This window comes from Procambarus clarkii, chromosome 52 (genome assembly GCF_040958095.1).
Source record: "Procambarus clarkii isolate CNS0578487 chromosome 52, FALCON_Pclarkii_2.0, whole genome shotgun sequence".
NCBI lineage: Eukaryota > Metazoa > Arthropoda > Malacostraca > Decapoda > Cambaridae > Procambarus > Procambarus clarkii.
Window position 1 is genome coordinate 29,157,119 of NC_091201.1, and position 8,473 is coordinate 29,165,591.

An 8,473-nucleotide genomic window follows, 5' to 3' on the forward strand; every position below is an offset into this window, starting at 1 on the left:
GAAAGGAATTATAAGAAAGAAGGATACTGCAGAAGGCCTATTGGCCCATACCAGGCAGCTCCTATTAATATCTCCAAGTGACATACGTGTTAAATGATTGCTATATTGTTTTGACGTGCTATATTGAGGCTTAAATAGGGATCCAACTTGTACATACCGGGGCTCACATTAAGGCTGTTTTTACAATGTTTGATCAGAGCAGACTCGATCACGTTTCGTTCAACAAAATCCTTACTTTTAACAATACATTTTGCCCCTGTGAAGTCGATAGAATGATTACATAAACTGGAATGTAAATACAATGCACTGGATTGCTGGGCTGTACGAATAGCATATGAATGCTGTTTTAAACGCGAGGAAAGGGATTTACCTGTCTGGCCGATGTAAACACATGCACACTCATTACAAGGGATGGAATACACACAACCTGCTACAGACGAGGGCGAGTTTTTAATTAACATGGACTTAACTGTATTATCATTTTTGAACACTAGATTAATATTAAGCCCTCGCCCTCGTCTGTAGCAGGTTGTGTGTATTCCATCCCTTGTAATGAGTGTGCATGTGTTTACATCGGCCAGACAGGTAAATCCCTTTCCTCGCGTTTAAAACAGCATTCATATGCTATTCGTACAGCCCAGCAATCCAGTGCATTGTATTTACATTCCAGTTTATGTAATCATTCTATCGACTTCACAGGGGCAAAATGTATTGTTAAAAGTAAGGATTTTGTTGAACGAAACGTGATCGAGTCTGCTCTGATCAAACATTGTAAAAACAGCCTTAATGTGAGCCCCGGTATGTACAAGTTGGATCCCTATTTAAGCCTCAATATAGCACGTCAAAACAATATAGCAATCATTTAACACGTATGTCACTTGGAGATATTAATAGGAGCTGCCTGGTATGGGCCAATAGGCCTTCTGCAGTATCCTTCTTTCTTATAATTCCTTTCCTCCACTTATTTTTGGTGGTCAGGTGATCTGCCCAGGCGGATATAAAGGTCTGATCAGCAATCTTATCTTCATTCTACTTTGCTCTGATGAAGGCGAATTAGCCGAAAACGCGTTAAGCATTTTCTATTTTTCACATGTGGTTATTCTGCATACTTGGATCAGTGTTTTTGTGATCATTGCTGCATATATATATTTATATATATATATATATATATATCTATATATATATATATATATATATATATATATATATATATATATATATATATATATATATATATATATATATATAAGAGAGAGAGAGTTCCAATGATACTGAGCTTAAAATGCTAATATAAGAGATGAACCTAGACAAATTAGTTAGAATGTGAACAAGAAGCAAGTTATTATTTGTAATATTAATAGATATCTACTTTAAAACAGTCGGAAATCATAATACAAAAATAGAGAGGAAAACATCATTTCGATAACAATAATGATATTATATATATAAGACATGTAATGGTTACTTGGTAGATAAGAATACCAATAATGGGTAGCGGCTTTGTTTTTGTTTTTTTGGAAATTGGTCACGCCCAATATTATCAATACAAGACAAAACCAATTAAAGATGCTTAAGACTGAATGAGAATAAAGCAAGGGAGAAATTCCACACACACGTCCCGGGAGACTCACACATCATTACCCACGAAACCCGAAATTCCTCGCATTTCTGGAACGTGTTTTTTTGGGTCTGCGTGGAGCACCACCTTCCCCAGGCGCTCGTCTCCACAACACACCCACCTCTCCAATATTTCTTTTCATAACGTCTGCTGCTGCTGCTGCTGCTGCTCTCTTACGCACGTGTGTGTATTCTAACACCTTGCATTTATCTCTCTGTCTCTGTGCACAATAGAAAGTTGTTTTCACGTATCCATACATTAAAACATTGATTGTAACAATGATATATATGTGCTTCAGCCTACAGTTTAGACCTATTGTCTTATGTATGACCCTTTGTCCTGCGTGACAGTGAATACTAGCATTATCCTCACTTTAATAAGACCTATCAAAATCCTCAGATTAGGCAAAATTGTAATTAATTTTGTCAATAAAGATGTTAATAATAATAATAATCTGTCTCTTGACATTTGGTATACCTGTCTACACACACACTAAGGATCACTACTCCTGGGACCTGGGGACCACTACTCACTCCTAATTGATGTTAGTGAACTATCCTAGGGAGCTCGTACAGGTCAATGGATGCGGACGATGCCAAAATAATGAAGAATGTAAAAATCAAGAGGTGGACTGGACAATGTTATTGAAGGACCTTAACAAACTCCAGGAGTGGACAAACAAATGGTTGCTGGAGTTTAATCCTAATAAGTGTAAGGTAATGGAAATGGGGGGGAAGGGGAAAAAGAAGACCAGAAGGTGTCAACACCATTCATGGAAGGCAATTGCAGGAATCTGAGAGAGAAAGAGACATGAGAGTGGATATAATTCCCTCCCTAAAACCAGAGGCACACATAGACAGGGTAACATCAGCAGCATAAGAGACACTGGTAAACATTAGAACGCTGTTTACAAACCTAAAACAGGACGCGTTCAAAGCAATCTACAGAGCTTTTGTTAAACCAGTACTGGAATATGCAGCACATGCTTGGAAGCCGTATTTTATAAAACATAAAACTAAAATCGAAAAAAATCAGAAGTTTGCTATTAGATTATTACCAGAGCTTAGAGGTTTATGTTACGAGGATAGGCTGAAGGAACTGGATCTCACAGCCCTGGAAGACAGAAGGAATAGAGGAGATACGATAACAACATACAAGATACTGAGGGGAATAGACAAGGTGGACAAAGACAGCCTCCTTAAATTGAAAGTGAGACAAGAGGAAACAGTCATTCCCCCCCTCCCAAACACACACACTCATATATATACCCACTCAACACACACGCATGCACCCTTTCATCCCCCCAACACACACACACACACACACACACACACACACACACACACACACACACACACACACACACACACACACACACACACACACAAGGAAGGTATGTGTGTGGCCTTTTGGCCGAAAGAGCAGAGCTCAACCCCCGCAAGCACAACTAGGTGAATACACACACACACACACACACACACACACACACACACACACACACGCACACGCACGCACACACACACACACACACACACACACACACACACACACACACAACCTAGACGACCATAGCGCGTCAAATAAAACTTCACATTGAATTTATAAACATGTAAGTAGGCGACTGAGTTCATTACAGTGTACCCAGAGGTGACACCATTTCCTCGGTATTTCTTCACGACAAACTTCTTTTGCATTGTATGAATTTCTTAGGGCGAGAAGACAGGGAATATTCCTAGGTAATAAAAGGGGCAAGTAAAGAGGGAATATTCCCCGGAAATATTCCCGGGGAATAAAGAGGACGACGAGAATATAAATATTGCCAACGAGAAGAGCTAGCAGGGAAAGTAAATAGATGAAACAATGTGAGATTGTGTCGAGGAAAGGAGGAAGGGGGATTGTAGCAATGGGAGAGGGATTGTAAGTGGGAGAGAGATTGTAAGTGGGAGGGGGATTGTAAGAGTGGGAGGAGGCGAGCAAGGACAAACTATTTAACATGGGAGGAACCGAAAGAAGTGGCTCAGGTGGGAACTTAGTACTGAATTGAGTCCCAGAGACATTAGAATTCTTGTTTTCAGTGTCAGAGTAGTTTGTAACTGAACCGCATCAGGCAGTGATGTGGTGGAGGCAGACTCCATACGCAGCTTTAAAAGTAGATATATTAGAGGCCGATAGGCTCAGGAACTTGTATATACACCAGTTGGTTGACAGTTAAGAGACGGGACCAAAGAGCCGAAGTTCAACCCAATAGCAAGCAAAACTAGTTGAGTACTACTAGGTGAGTACACACAAACCAAAGAGCCGAAGTTCAGCCCCTGCAAGCACAATTAGGCGAGTATACACACACACACACACACACACACACACACACACACACACACACACACACACACACCACCTAATAATAACCAGAGCTACATCACCAAGCAAAACAATAGAGTAAAACTCATACAAACCAAAAACGTGATGAATAACAAAGACACGGGAATAAGCCACAAGATTAAAATCACACAAGAAAGGTACAACAATTCACCTCTATTTGTACACTACACCAAACCCAAAATATTTCCTTCTATCTCCCAGGATTCAGCCATAAAATTGGATGAATCTAAACGTCATAAAATATATTTCCACCCTCTGGATTATTGAGTTATGGGCCAAATTCCCGGCTTTCTACGGGAGAAAATGGATCTAGTGGTAAGGCCGCTCCAACAAATTGGCTCAAGATGGTGTTATATACTTAAAATATGTAGCGGATCTATAAACTCTTTAATAAAGGTTTTGACAAAACTTGTCACTAACAGCAGCATGCCACCAATTACTGGTTTAGCAGCATGCTATAGCTAGTAGCGGTTTAAGAGCTTGCCATCAAATACTGGTTTAACAGCTTGCCTGCAAGAGTTGATTGCTGACAGTAACTTGCAGAGGACGTGAGATGGGTGGGTGGGTATTCACCTAGTTGTTCTTGCGAGGGTTGAGTTCTGCTCTTTCGGCCCGCCTCTCAACTGTCAATCAACTGATGTACAGGTTCCTGTGCCTACTGGGCTCTATCATATCTACACTTGAAGCTGTGTATGGAGTCTGTCTCCACCACATCACTTCCTAATGCATTCCATTTGTCTACTACTCTGACACTGAAAAAATTATTTCTAACATCTCTATGGCTTATTTGGGCACTCAATTTCCACCTGTGCCCCCTAGTACGTGTGCCCCTTGTGTTAAAAAGTCTGTCTTTATCTACCCTATCAATTCCTCTGAGAATCTTGTATGTGGTGATCATGTCCCCTCTAACTCTTCTGTTTCCAAGTGACGTGAGGTTTAATTCCCGTAGTCTCTCCTCTCGCGTGCGTGCGTCCGTGTGTGTCAGGCAGAGGGTCAGTGAGAAGGCAACAGCTGGCTCTCTGTACCTGCCAGGTGGTCAGTGAAGGATCACAGCTGGTTCTCCCTGACTGCCAAGACCCCTCACACATCCTTACACACATCACCAAGGCTGCTATAATGTCCACACAAATCACTACATATACACATATTTACAAAACACCTTTTCCTCGCAACAATAAATCACAGGCCGTGAAATTGCACCCAGTATTTTAGATAACCGCGCTAATGGCAAAGCGCTGCTAATATTAATGCTCCAATTTGCATAATGAAAGCTATTTGCATAATTGAATACTATCCAGGCAAAACTTCGCTTCCGATAGCCTCATTCTACGTCCTATACAATATGAGCAAAATTACATTACTTCCTTAATAGGTGAAGCTGAAGTGTGTGAGGCTCAAAGCCATCATTACAACAGTGGTGGGAACTAGCAAACGGTGGAGCGGCACTATGTATTGGGATATGTTGCTGTTCTGTTATCTTTTGATCGCTATTATAGACCAATTTATCAGTTCTGGACCATTATCAGTCTTGGGCCATGATAATTCCTGGACCATTGCTTGCCCATCATTGCCCTGGAAGCGGGAGGAAGTTTGGAGTGTGTTTACGGGTCATACTTCCCGCAGGAACACGATTCTCTTCTTGAAATGGTGATGGAATCGTTCCTCGAGCAGTTACGGAAACAGCCACTTAAGAGGGAATTTATTGCTCACTCCATCATTAGTGCCACATCAACGGGGAGATGAATGACGGGCTAATAGTTGACGGGTGGTGATTGATGACCTCCCTGAGTGAGGCTGGGTGACGCCCATGCAGTCTCTGGGGTGGAGCCCACGCTGAAGCTGTGGGAAAGATGCCCACGCTGAGGCTGGTGGGAGATGCCAAAGCCACGGGTGGGAATAGATGCCCACGCTGTTGCTGTGGTAGATTCCCACGCAATGATTCAAGGGGGAGATGACCACGCTGTGGCTTGACGAAGGGGGGGGGATGCCCACGCTGTGGCTGGGGGGAGATCCGTTCCCCATCCTTGTCACCTTTTTTTCTCTTTTTCACCCTTCCCTCTCCTTCCCCAGGTGGCAGTTTACCAAGGCTGACTGGAATGACTGACTGACCTCATTCTGCTCAAGGCAGAGTGAGGCATTCCTCACGTATGGAACGTTTCCACTCTAACATCGTAATAGATAAACCAGACAAGATCTTTGATCAAACGGAATCATTGTTTTATGCGTGTTCCAACTCTGCATTGAATACAAACTGGGAAATTGTCCGAGAACAAGGTACTGTACAGTATTTGTTATTATTGCGATGCTCTTTGTATACGATGTCTTGATAACAGCTCCGGACCCCCCAACAGCCCCGGACCCCCAACAGACCCGGACTCCCAACAGACCCGGACCCCCCCCCCCCCCCAACAGACCCGGACCCCCAACAGACCCGGACCTCCAACAGACCCGGACCCCCCCCCCCCCCCCCCAACAGCCCCGGACCTCCCCAACAGCCCCGGACCTCCCAAACAGACCCGGACCTCCCAAACAGCCCCGGACCCCCCCAACAGCCCCGGACCTCCCCAACAGCCCCGGACCCCCAACAGCCCCGGACTTAATAGTCTGCATTCCACCAGGGAACGCACTTCTGAGTGCCCCGGGAGGTAGAGGGAGCAGGGGGCAGCGTCGAAGACGGCGTTATGAAAAAGGAGGGCTCGAGGGAGAGGGAGAGGCAGAGCGGAGACATCGGAAAGAACAGTATGGAAGGCGAATAGATTCCAGTCAGCCTTGGCAAACTGCCACCTGAGGAAGGATAGGGAAGGGTGAAAAAAAGAGAAGAAAATGTAACAAGGATGGGGAAATGGTCACTTATGGAGGTCATGAATCCGCCATGTGAAATCTAAACAGAGAGGAGACGAGCAGAGAGATCAAGACAGGAGAGGATGAGAGTACGGGAATCAACATGGGTTGACTCATTTTGACTCTTCTGTCAGAGCATTACCCCAGAGGGTATGCCAACAGTTACAATCACCCAACAGGAGCACAGGCTCCGGTAAGGAGTTCAATAGGTGTAAGATTACGGAGAAAGTGGGACATGTGAGGGGCAGATAGCAATGGAACAGACTGTATATCATTTTCTCAACAGATATGGGCCGCAGAACACTGAATGGGCGACCGAAAAAGTAGGGGGACGAAGGGAGTTTCAGTATGAATCAAGAGTAGTAGTAGTTATGGGCCCCGCAAAAGCAGGGGGGGGTGGGGGGTATGAAGAGAAAGGAATAACCACGGGGGTGACCAGGACGAGCACCAAGCATCGGTTCATGGAGTCTGACACAAAGCGGTGAAAACTGTCATCATAAATTGGAGTTCATGGAAGGTGGTATAAACTCCACGAATATTCCTTTGAAGAATAGACATTGTTTCGGGTGTGTGTATTTTTTTACAGAGAACAAGGAAGGAACAAAGCCAAACAACAACACAGTATATTAAGTAAAATCAGGATCAGTGAAATCAGGGTTACGGGGCATAGGCAAATCTAGCAAGGATGATGGAAGCAAAGGACCAGTAGGATGGACCAGCGAGGGACAGAAAGAGTCTGGAGTGGGAGAAGGCATTGCAGAGGGGCAGTCAATGGAATCAGAGGGAGGGGACAAACAGGGGAAGCGCACCTCATCAAGAGCAGCAACCGAGAGAATTGAGGACCAAGGGAACCTCCATAGCTGGGACAGGAGGGACTACCACCGAAATGGGAGGGGACGCAGGGAGAGAGTCGGAAGGAGAGGAAGAGAGCGATGCGTTCTTATCCACCGGGGAGAAAAGCATGGAGCCAGGTTTACGTCTCTGACTTGGACACAGGCGTCCCAGCAACAACGTAATGGGCGACAGCCTCCATAGTCTCAACAGGAGGAGAACGGGAGCGATCAACACGAAGATTGCCAGGAGGATGATGGAGAACAGCCTGGACAGATAGGCAGTGTGGAGGGCCAAAAGAGACAGGGAAAGGGCTGAGGAGGATGATGGGGGGGGGGGGGGAGTGAAAGAGGGCACAGGAGACAGTGAAGACTGGGAAGGAAGGAAGGAAGGAAACACCAGACGGAGAAAAAGGGGAAAGACCCTCTGGCTCAGAACGAAAAGGAGCGGATGAGGTGGTGGTGGTGGTGTCCAGGTCCAAGGCCTGGAAACGTTTGTGAGAATGAGATGGGAGAGAGGGCAATTATAAGTGGAATGCAACTCACGAACACAAGACATGGCAACACAAGAGGGGAGACGGCGTACTTGACATCTTGCTCAAGATAAAAGATAAAGGGTCATGATGTTTCAAATTGAGGATGGCTTTCTCAAATTTGTAGGGCACACATGCACGGTAGAAGGCATTGTGGATGTCACCGCACTTTATGCAGAGCTTGGGAGGAAGAGCACTCGGTGTCCAGTCTCTCCACACAAGCAGCATACACGCACCGCACTTTGGTGCTACATAGCCTTCCCGGCTTGGTG